The following is a 12,489-nucleotide window of genomic DNA, read 5'->3' as shown; positions in this document are numbered from 1 at the left end:
TATGAGCATACAATTTGAACACCACATTCTTACAAGTGATATTTTCTCACAAATCAGTTTTCCTTATGGCTTGAGCTGACTTAAGGCAGTATAGATCAACCCAACTAACAAAACTTTTGCTGAATTTGACAAATATAAGAAATGTAACACATCTTTTGATTATTTTTTAAGTATTTGATAGAGTAAATCAAGTTGTATTATCAAATAAATAGTCACTGCAGGATAGTCATGGACATTATTTAAAGCTGACTGATGTCTTATCTAGAGAGAAACAGACTGTAATATCTCCCACGAGCTCTCCCACATCAGTTTTTGCTGTGATGGGATATTGCAGAATGCTGCTAGGAATGGGACAGAGTCTCTGAAGGCAATTTAAGAAGGCAGTGAACTAGCATGATCTCACTCCCAGAAGAAATAAAACCCTCTTTGTATAGCCTCTTTCTTGTCTGCAGGCTCTAGAGTTAGGAAAATCCCACTGAAATATTTTAACATTGACTTATCATCAGGAGACACCTTTTCTTTAGAAAAGACAAAACCTCTTGTGAATCTTTGATCTCTTCAGGTTATTATATGAAGTCTATGAATTCGAACACATTAAAACAGTATTATTAATGCAACTTTATTTTGTTAACAAATGCTAAAGAATTTGTAATATTCTTCAGGAAAAGGGAAAAGTACAGCCTTTATCAGCACAAGGTGATTGAAGAAGTTGAAGTTTAGTGCATAATAGGACGATCAAGTTGCGTATCATGTGTCTAGTCAACAGCCAAAAGACAGTTTTCAGCTGGGGTAGACCTAATTATAGCTGGTATAGTGCAGAGTTTTGGATGTATGATGAGAATAATGCTGATTACACATTGATGTTTTAGCTTTTGCTGATCAGTGTTTACACTAAGTCAAGCACTTGACAGCTTCTCATACTGTCCTGCAAGCATAGAGCTGGGAGGAGACAGAACCAGGAGAGCTGTCCAGAGGGATATTCCATACCATGGGAGGTCATGCAGAACAATAAATCTGAGTTGGCTGGGGGAGCAACAGCTGTTCAGGGACTGGTTAGTAATTGGTTGGTGAGCAATCACTTTATATGTCACTTCTTTTGTATATTATTATTATCATCCTTTTGTTGTGTATCCTTTCAAAGTGTCTGTATCAGCGCATTAGTTTTGCCTTCTTTCCAGTTCTCTCCCCATTCCCACTGTGGGAAAGTGAGTAAACGTCTATGTGATGCTGAGCTGCATGCCAAGTTAAACCACAACACAGGTAAATACATTTCAGGATTGTGAGAAGTCATTTAGACTTTGTTTCTTATGGATGCCCATAGTAAGTGTTGGCAGACTAGAATTCTTCCTTCTTCCTTTCTTCTGGTCATACTTATAGCTGTAAACTATTACATTACATTTCTTCCCTCAGCCTTTCTATCTTCAACCAGGTTCTTTGAAACTTGCTGTATCTCCTCTCATTTCTAACTTCTGCACACAGCCAGAGAAGTCCCTTCTTGAAAGGTTGATGTCACAATAGGTTTCACCGCTGTAGTCAGCTCTATTTTTGCCATTTGCGAAGTAATTAAGATCATCCTTTGGACTTAGATATTTCTCCCATACAGTAAATGAAGGGTTTTCTTGTTTTGTTTTTATTTGTTTTTTTTATTATTATTATTATTTTTTTTTTCTGTGTGTGTCTATGAAACATCATTTGTAAAAAAAAAAAATCTGAAGTGCCTAGTGAATGGTGATTTATTCAACAAAGTATAATAATGTATTAACGGTTAAACTTTAAGTAATGAATTTCGGAGAGTTTCTACTGTCAGAACACTGTTCAACTGAGAATAGTTTTTCAGAGTTATAGTACTGAGTTCATAGGATTATTTAACCTTGTTTTCATTTTAGCAGCAGACATTTTTCATATGTTGATATGAGATACAACAAACAACTAAACAATTGTTTGCCATAGCAGAAAGAGAACTGAGATTACCAAATTATTTGACTTTTATTCTTTGTTTAATGACTAAGTTAAACAACTAGGCTTCTGTTTAGATATGTGTGAAAAGCTTTACATTACATTTCTGCTATTTTGGTGAAAAGTGACTTAAAGTTGTATCTCAAAAGAGGTAGAAAAACATTTCAAAATGATCTAAGTTGAAATCTACAAAATGCTTTTTACTAATTTGACTTCTTTTTAATATTTAAGTCACAGTAAAAATGGTCAAAGCTAACTAATTTTTATTAGAACGATAAAAATAAAATATTTCAATCTAATGATATTTGAAAGTTCCTATGAATTGGATAAGGATAATTACTTTTAGATTTTAACTTTTAGTCCAATTCAAGTCAGGGTATTTTGAAATAACTCATCCTATTCTATAGCTCACCTATATAGTTCACACATATCTCTATAGTAACAATCAAAGATTTTCTAGTAATTAAAACATCCTTGATGAATTATCCAAATATTATAAATGAAATCCTGTAATTCATTTTATCATTTATTCTGTCATTATTATGTATTGAAAAAAGATTACCTAATATTTTTTTTCCCTTTGGAACACAGATTAAAAAGATTTCATATTTGTGTCTTTTGACCCAAAATGGATCCAGAACCGGTTTTACTTTGGGGCACTAATATTCTGTATTTTGCATAAACTCAATCTGCTTAGAACAAAGTATTTTTTAGTATAAATGAATGTATCTAATGACATGAACTAGTATTTCAATCCACACTTTGTTAATTTTCTCTTGCTTACATAATTTTCTTATAATTATTTCCCAATTTCTCTGAAAGTTCACTTATTCTATGATGCAATAGTAATTAAAATTTCTGGCTGCCATGTAGCTGGTGTGGATTGCTGGTGGAGCTAATCAATTCAGATTTAAATATAATAACTCCTTCTACACACTTCTCCACCCTCAGTGTTCTAGAGCATATAAGCTCCTTTTCAGTTACTGGAAGGCCACAGAAGACTGAAGGAATTTTCACTGAAGCATTTGCCAAAATATTGCCAGTTCTACGGCACAAGGAGTGAGAGGCAAGCAAGAGTTCTGCATTGCAGTACATAGGTGAGACTGTAGCATAAAGAGAACAGGAATGTCAGTTTCTCAGGAACTGGGAAATATTTCAAGACAAAAGGAGAGGAAGAATAGGCAGTATATTTATCAAGGTGGAGACAGACTGCTGGCTTTGAAAATTAAGGTCATACAGGATTATTTAAAATAGGAACTGGGAAAATGTTGACAAGCATGGAGAAACACCTTGTTCAGATTGATTCAACTTGGCAGGATAACCTGGATGATATTCACAACACTCCTAAAAAAGCCAGGAGGGAAATAAGCAGAATCAGGAAAGGTAAGTCAGTTTGCCGGTTATAGCTACCAACCAGCATGGCAAGGCCCAAAGAAGGGCACAACTAACAAATTCTGCATCTGTGCTAGAAACCTAAAAAGCTAGACGAGGGAGTTAGAATTTCTGGCACCAAACAACAACTTTAATACAACAGGCATTGCAGAGATGTGGTGAAAGGAGAATATTTAATGAGATACAGTACTGCCCTCCTGCCAGCTTTAAAGGATGATGGAATGAGATGTACTGGTGAGGGCATTTAACATGAAACAAAATGTGAATTGCCACCACATAATAAATATCGTGGGAAAAGAGAACCACTAGAGAATTATTATGGATAGAAATCCCATATTCTAAGAATAGTTCAAAAGTAGTTCTAAGACGGTACTGTAGACTGTTAGCTCTGAAGGGCAGTAGTGTTTAGGTAATGTTTCACACTTAAGATAGGTTGCAGTAGTGGGAAATTTTGCTATACGCATGCAGTCTGGATCATTGTTGCCTTAGGACAAGAGGTAGAGATAAGGTTGCTATACACAATAAATGACTGCTTCCTAGAACAATTAATCTTAGCACTTTAATGAAAAGCTGCCACAGAGTCTTTTGTCATGAGTAGTACAGAGGTCCTGATTCAAATGGTATTAGTGGAAAATCAGAATAAAATTAGGCTTAGTAGTGCTATGGGAGAGAGGAAGAAAAATAAGTCTTGAATGCAGAGATTAGATTTCGGGAAAGGGAATTACATAAAATGAGGCAATTAGGAAAAATACCACTAAAATGAATACTCCAAAAACAAGAAGCCTGCACACAGCTTTGAGGCTGCTTGTAAATACTCTATTAGAAGTCCAAGTAAACTGCTCAGGAAAATAAAACTATCCAGTAAAAAACGATGTATAATTCAGTAGAAAAGTCAAGGGGATTAATATGCAGAAAGGAATGTCTTCAAAAAACTGAGAAGTTGTAAAACATGAAATATACACAGGAAATTAGAAGAGACATTAATGATTTTTTGAAGAATACTCAGGTTGATAATTAAAGGTCCTTAAATACCTTGGAATCAGGAAGTCAACTTTTAAATTCGCTGAACCACTTGATAACAAAGATGTGTAAGTGGCTATTGAGGATAAAACCACAGTGGATAATTTGAATTGCTTTTTAAAATTATTATTTTTTTTAATTGTGAAAAGTGTTAGAGAGTCTCCAACATCCAGTGTTTTTTTTTTTGTAACAGATCAGTCAGGGAAGCTATATCAATTTATAAATTTGAGTTTAGATGAAGTATTGGACCAAATAAAAGAAGCTAGATGTCAGTAAGTCACCAGGATCAGCAGCCATTCACACAAATGCTGTCAAGGAACTCAAATGTGAAATTGCAGACCTGCTGGCCAAAATGTGTATCGTATCATTACAAGCAGCTACTGAGCCAGAGGATTGGAAGATTGCTGCTGTAACTCCAGGGCTTCACAGTGGATCTGGGAACTGCAGACCACTGAGTCTGTCTTTCATCTCTGGTGAAGTGGAAGAGTCTATATAAAATGATAAGATTGCTGAGCATGTGGATAAACACAGCCTGCGGGGAAAGGATCAGCATGGTCTCTGGAAAGAAAAATCCTTCCTTGCTAACTTGTTCTGCATACGTGGTACAAGACCACAGCTGCCTGGAAGTGAGACGGAGCAGTTCTGAACAGAGAAAAATGTCCAGGTACTGGGAAAAAAGCAGAGGCTGCTGAAGGAGTACCACAGAATAGACAGGACTGAAAGAAGCTTGCCCAAAAGGCAAGAAAGCACAGTAACCTTGCTCAGCTCTGACATTCCACCAGGTGAAAGCCAGCAGCCTTGTTCAAGAGCCTGCTGAACTTTACCAAGCTTTTTTCAACAGCTTATAGTTCCTCAAGGCATCTCACACAGCAGTGGGATCCCTATTGAGTAGCTGCGATTCCCCACATCAAATATTTTCTCTTTGTTGAGGAACAGAAGACAAATGAGAAACTATCCCTATTCACCAGATGAAGGATGTTTTGGACCAGATACAAGTTATCAAAGGTGCTCAGTAATGGGACTACATGGGCCAAGTCTGGTTGAACTCCATTCTCCAGCACAGACCTGAGCTGCAGCAGATTGCATGCACTACATGTCTACTGCTGAGGGAAACAGAATCAGCGTCTCAGAGCTTCAGCATTAAGACTACTCTGGCCTTCCTGCACAAAAAGAAGAGCATTAAGAATTCATCCCAGATCTTGGTGTGATGCAGGCCAAACTTGTCCCAGAACATGAAGTGAAAATCTGCAGCTGGCAGGGAGAAGAGCAATGAAGAGCTTCTGAGAAAATAACCAGAGTGCATGTCAGCTCCAGCTGTTCTTCAGTGTCCTTACTAGCATGTGGAAGCTTGTTCTGCAGGGCATGAAAGCCTTATGCAAACAATGGTATTTGGAGATATCAAAGGACAGTCCTCTTTCTTGCATCTGCTCCAGGTGAGTAAGAGGGGGTCTTTGCTATGCCAACAAATAATGTATTTCCCTTTTCTTAAATGTAAAAATGCCTGCCATGACCTTCTCTCAGAAGAAACAGACGTCTGAACATATGGAAACAGCTGGTGTCCAAAGGTCTTTTAGGATCCAGTATTTGTTTCACTTCTCCTGATGGTCACTGTTGCAGTGAGTGGCCAGGAACCTCTCCAGGCTCAGCTGTGGGCTTGTGCTGATTGCTTTCCCAAATTTTGCTGCAGCATGCCCCCTCCCTATATCTCAGTATCTCTAGGCTCAAGTGTCCCAGAAGTCCTCCATACGTGTCAAAGATTTTCTCTACTTAACAGTTATTGAGAAAATACTTTTTTCTCTTCTGATTTTGTGATAACAGTGATGTAATATGCAACATCTTTTTAGGTAGGCTGTTGGTAAAGAATGCTTTTTGGGTGTCTTTATAACTGTTCTGGGGATGAGACAACTGCAAAGATTCCCAAGTAATCCAGTTTTGTTTACTAGATCCAGTATTGGATGAAATGTACCCTAATATTATACAGTTACCTTGAAATCACTATTAATTAGAGTTTGTTAAAGTAAAATTCAAATAAGAGTATTAATTTATGTCATTTACAGTTTGGTAACATTGTAAAAAAAAAAAAATAATTATAAAATACTCAAGTAAAGAGAGTACAGAAAACTTATGCACTGATCTATTACGGAATGGTTAAAATGCAGATCTGCCTGTCTCTCTCTTCTTTCCTCCCTCTTTCTTTTTTTTTCCTTCCTTCAGCTGACTTGTTTTCAATTGCTTGCAATCAAAGATTTAACGTTTTCCAAACTGCCTGGGAATATATTATGTCCAATGAGATGCATGATCAGTCTGAGAGCCTACCAACATAAGAAAGCTGATCTATTCTTTTTCAGTCATTACTCGGTACTGTGTATAAAAAGGTGAATAAAGCAGTTTAAGTCAGTCTGAACAATTACTAACTTCTTGAATTCTGACAATGAAGAACAGGAAAGTTTACCTGTATCTGACTGCACCAATTCAGTTACTTTTAATTAACCCCTTTTCAAAAAGAATTTAGAGGAATAGTTTCAGCTCTGGGAATTGAACTGAAGGAGGAAAGAAAGAGGTTCTTGAATTAATGAAGAGTAGTTCATAGGTTATCTACATCCCCAGTGGTTTTTTGTGCATTGTTTGTTAGAAGTTCACTATCATTAGATATTGTGGGGAATTTTAAGAGCTATTATTTTTTATTAGTATCCCTCTACTTTACTAATGATATTTCTCTCTCAAAGTATTTCCAAATGAACTTCAGTTAAGACGTCATTTAATGGAAAAGGATCTTGTACAGTTTTTGAAATACAGAGTGGATCATACACCTTGATGAAGAGCTCAAATGATGAATCAATTCAGAGCGACACGGCACAGTTCAGAGGTCAGTTTGTTTCCCTGCAGAAGGTTTGTATTTGAAAATCAGTGCTAGTCAATACATGACAGGCAGGATAAAGCAATCATTTGTCTTTCCAAAAACTGATTTTGAAACACATGGATTTCCAAAGAAGAATTAATTGGATACTGAGATTTTTCAAGGGCATAGAGAGTGTAAGTGATTAAACAGTATTTGGAAGAGTTAATTTTTTCATTTTGACTCACTAGAATCTCATGTCTTGACATGCTGAATATTGCCAAGGGCAAAGATACCACAATAAGTCTGAGCACTTGCATGAATCATGCTGAAAAGTAATTGTTAGGGGGAAGACCCCACAAAATGGGATTGTAGAGCAATGAAATTAAATTTAAAAGGGATTGAATGGATAGTGAGAAAAATTAACTTAGCCTTAGAATTTAAGAGTTTCTCTTTTTCTTATGAATATTCTAGAGATAGGTAGAACTGGTGAAATGTTGTTTGCAAACTGAAGCTTGAAGAATACTATCTTTAGGCAATCAAAATGTATGAGTTCACCAACATCATTTTCCTTGCCATGCTTATAGGCTTAAGCATAAAATTCCAGGCTTGAAAATACAATTCAGTAAACTCTGTTTAAATGTTAGCGTTATTAATTTGGCAGTTAAAAATAAAAATAAAAACTCCTGAAAGTAAATATAAACATTTTATGTACCAAAGAAGCTGCAAGTCCTCCTACTTGCTGAAAAGGAGTTAGAGTTGTGTCTGTAGTATATATGTGGTATTTGTGGCAACTAAAATACAAAGACACCAAGAAGAGGCTACAGAGATGTGTAGATTACTAAGTCAGAGGTTAGGGATATGGATAAATCCAAGTATTTCCTACATGCAACAGGAGATGAGTCAAAAAATGGAAAGCATGGAAGAACAAGTAGATCTCTTGATCAGAACAGAACAGGCTGATGGAGTATCTTTCTTTCATGAAAAAAAAAAAGAGAAACGTTTAAAAACGGTAACCAAAATAGCTAACTGGTATTCTGGAAGAAAAAAGTTTGTAAATCTGGATGAAGAACAGGGAATCTATTCAAAAGCTGCCATTTACTTTCTTGGCTGTAAATACTGTGGATAGGCTTACAGGGAGCGCTACACAGTCAGGCAACTGTCTTTTTTTCATGCTCATAATTTAAAGAAGTTGGCACCTTAAAGACTATTTTCTAGTACAGTTATTTAAAAATTGAGCTGCTGCTTAAAAATGATGCAACTGTCTTATTGAAGTTCTTGTTCAGCATGAATTTTGAATTTGAATAGTTACAAAATATATACAAGTTTTCATCTCTCTACTGTTGATTTCCATGTTGTTTAGGATTATGAGCATTATGCACTTGATTTGTAAAAAATTTGAACTGTTTTTAATTTACTGAAAGCTATTTCGTTAAAAAAAAATTGATGATTGCTCTCCAGTAACAAATGCATTAAAAATCTTAACCAAAAAAGTGTAATAAAAACAAAAAAAAAAAAAAAAAAAAAAAAAAAAAAAAAAATCTTAATAATTGCTATTGTGAAGTTAGGAAAAACTTCTTCTCCAAAAGAGTGGTCAGGTGCTAGAATGAGCTGCCCAGAGAGGTGGTTAATCACAATACCTGGGGGTGTTCAAGAAATATTTAGATGTACTAAGGACATAGTCTAGTTTGGAAATATTTGGTGGTAGGTGGACAATTGGACTGGATGATCTTGGAGGTCTTTTCCAACCTTGGTAATTCTATTTTTATTTTGTAGCTGAAGTGGTTTCAATCAAAGTAGTTGTTCAATCATTTTTCCTTCCATACTGAATAGAGGACAGCGTAGATTGTCTTTCTAATAGGAGTCACTGAGAGAAAAAGAATTTCTATTTAGCAGTAAAAAAAAAAAAATTGTCTTAAATGCCTGTGAAGGAAAGTAAGACCTGTACCAACAGCTACGTAAGTGTATTTGTGACTACTTTTCATACAAGCACTGTGTTTGCAAACTTAAACATAAGTACAAATTTACAGAATAAAATAGTCTTTAATTCCCAGGTTCTAAAAATATTTACAAAGTTAGTGATATTTAACTCATGTAATATGAATACTGATTTCATAAGTACATGTTCCAGTAACAGTTTTTCATTGACAACACTTTAGTAATTTAGATGGACAATTAGGTTGGTTAGGTGTTGGTTTATCTCAGATTAGAAGGTCACTTTGGAGAGGTTATTTTAGGTCAGTTCTCTATCCAGTTGAACGTGGGAAAGAGGAATGAGCAGCAGACATCTCTATCTTTTTCTCAGTGCCAAGTTCGTAGGCCAGATTTGTATTTAAGGTCAGGAAAACTGATAAGAGGAAGTGTAAAGTCAGACTTATGCCACAGCATAAGTCAGCAAATGAAACAGCAGCAAAATACTTTATCCATCATGAAGAAAGGAAAACCTAAATCGGAGAACAGGGGAAAAAATGAATGCCTGATTTCAACGGCACTGTGCTACAGGTTCCCAACTCATAAGCTGTGTAAGTTGCAATGAACAATTCAGTTCATCAACCCACATATTGCTGACAAATAAATTTGTCAGTAAAGTCAAGAAATTAGGTTCACATTTTCCCTTGAGGATACTCATATGTGGTAGATTTTTGTGGATAAGAGAAAATGATAAATTTATTAAGCCATTCCAAGAACAGTTGACAAAATATCAATTTACACTCACTTAGCCACAGCTAAATTAATTTATATGCTAATTTTAAGAATTGGTTCATGGAAGCATAGCCTGGAATGAAAAGCATACGTGTGTCATGGAGTCACTATCTTTTCATGCTCTATGAATTACATCATTCTTTGAATTAAAAATTGAAAACTAAATGGTAGTCTGGATAAATTGCTATCCTCAAAAAGTAGTAAAAAGACACTAGGAAAGGAACCTAGGGCAGGGAGAGCTGTATACTGGATTCTGATATTCACCTGTCACGTGTTAGCATTGATAAATTATTGAATATTCTTTTGTTCTGTATTTTGCCTTCATGGCATGATAACCTGTAGCAATGTGCTCTGCTCTGGCTGAATCTGTTTCATTTCCTTTGCAGATGGCTTGCTGCCATGGAAGATAATGGAAAAAAAAAAACCTGGCAGACTTCTACCTCCTGCCAGTTTCATTAGAATTTAGGAAAAAGTAGAAGAATTTAATCTTAAAGACCTGTATTATGAACTTTCAGCATAATAAAGTCTGTAACAATATATCCCTCAAACAGTTTATTTTAATGTAACACTAATTATGCTTCACCAGACAGCTCCCAAAATTTTTCAATTGTTTTAGAAAGTTTTCATGATTTTAATGTTACAGCACTAGGAAATCTTGATTAGGATAGATGAAAAAGTGATCTGAGAAATAACAGTTGAACACCAAACTTAGATTAACAGAAGGTATTCATAGCATAGCAAGGAGGAAGTGTAGTAAGGAGAAAGAAGCTGAGAGAAGTGGAAACAATTTGTACGAAATTTCACAGACTTAGCTTCTGATTCATGTTTAAAAAATAAAATTATTTAAACATTTCACATCAGATCATTTCTCAAAGTGCTTAAGTCATTATATCCAAGACTTTATTCTTAAGAAAACCGATGAAGCAAACTAAGAAACCAATATGCTTTTTACTTGCTCTTCTGTCGTCAGCAGTGTTTTGTATTTTAGAAATGAATAATGCTTTTGTAAATACCAAAGCTGGAAAATTGCAATTATTTTACCAGATAATGAAAAAAAAAAAAAAAAAAAAGTGTACAAGAAAATCTACCAGTATGTGGTTATATAAATGTAAGCTAGGAAAGATTTGTCTTGTATTTTTACAGAAAGTCAACAATCTAACTTTTTTAACTGTCACATTCTGCTGCTTATAATTTTTAACAGTTTCATTCTCTTGGCATTTCTTCCTCCTTAAATCTTCAAATGAAGGAGTAGGTCTAAGAGAGTGCCTTGAGTGTTAAGGAAGGCTGAAAATGGTACATTTCAGTTTGGAAAAAAGTAGTGATGTGGGAAACAATTAGAACTGTAGAAACACAGGTATTATATTTCTGCATTTAAATAGCAGGAGTTGTTTTCCCCTTTTCTGCTTTTAAATGACTATCTATTAGCAAATATGGAAAAAGATCATAGTCTTTTCTTGATTTTTTTTTTTTCTGCCTGATACATACCTCACAGCCTTTGGCAGTCCTTTCAATACACAGAAAAGATGAAGTCTGGTAAGTTAGAGTCTAAAATCCAACAAGTAAAGGACATCATTACTTAGAGAACTTTGAGGGCAACCAGTAAATAGCTTGGTTTGATAAATACCAAAAGCCATTCACCTCCTTAGTATGTAGAAGAATTACCATATGATACGGAGAATTGTACCTAACGTTTTGGAGACATCACTGCCAAGAGGTGCATCTCTGCATATTTTCTTTTGCTCTATTACAGAAAAAAGGCTTTCAGGCACTTCAGTAGTGAAATTAGCATCAAAAGAAGCCCCAACTGTAGCCAAATATATTCTATTGTTTACTGTTGTTATCTTCCACCGTATTTAGTTGATTACTACCAAAGGAGATAGCATCTCCTTCATTAATCCCCACTCAGTTCCCCTCCTCTATCTTGTTCTTCTGTTTTTGTTTTTGGTCATCTAGTCCTGGTGTTTTGCTTAACAATTCCACACCCTGGGTTTTTCTATGGGACAGTATTACAGATTGTGAGAAGGGTAGAGCTATGTTCCTGTCCTATAAAATGAGAAGCACATTGCAGTCTCCTTTCTATTCACTAGCCCAGTAAATCTGAACTTGGCTGACATGCGTGAGAATCTTTATTTGTTTTTTGGCTCAAAGCTTGCTTCCTGAGGTATTTCTTGTGATAAGACTCTGAGTCACTTGTTGAGGAGGCAAGTAATGGATGTTGTGTGGCAATCAACATCGCTGTATGGACAATTTTACATCTTTGGAGCTGTTTGCCTTCGGAAGATAGTGCTCAGGACTGTTTACTGGCAGAAGATCTAGCCTGTGACCAAACAACTCCTGTTTGCTATGGAAGTCTGGGGGATGATACCATTGTATCCTGCGAAGGCAAGATACAAGTTGGTGCCTCCCTGCTTCCTCTTATCTGCTGGCAAGGCCAGAAAAATCAGAACAAAGGAGGTTCCTGCTGAGATCCCAGAGCCAGAAGCTGCCACCACAAGGAGAACTGACTCAACCACCTTGGGTTTGAGCTGTCACTCAAAGGAGAGCTGACTCGACCACTTTGGATTTGAGCTGTCTTTGGAGTG

This window comes from Centrocercus urophasianus, unplaced genomic scaffold (genome assembly GCF_019232065.1).
Source record: "Centrocercus urophasianus isolate 14NV4802_14NV808 unplaced genomic scaffold, USGS_Curo_1.0 seq_11, whole genome shotgun sequence".
NCBI lineage: Eukaryota > Metazoa > Chordata > Aves > Galliformes > Phasianidae > Centrocercus > Centrocercus urophasianus.
The sequence above is the reverse complement of the archived record's forward strand: the minus strand, read 5'-3'. Positions refer to the sequence as shown.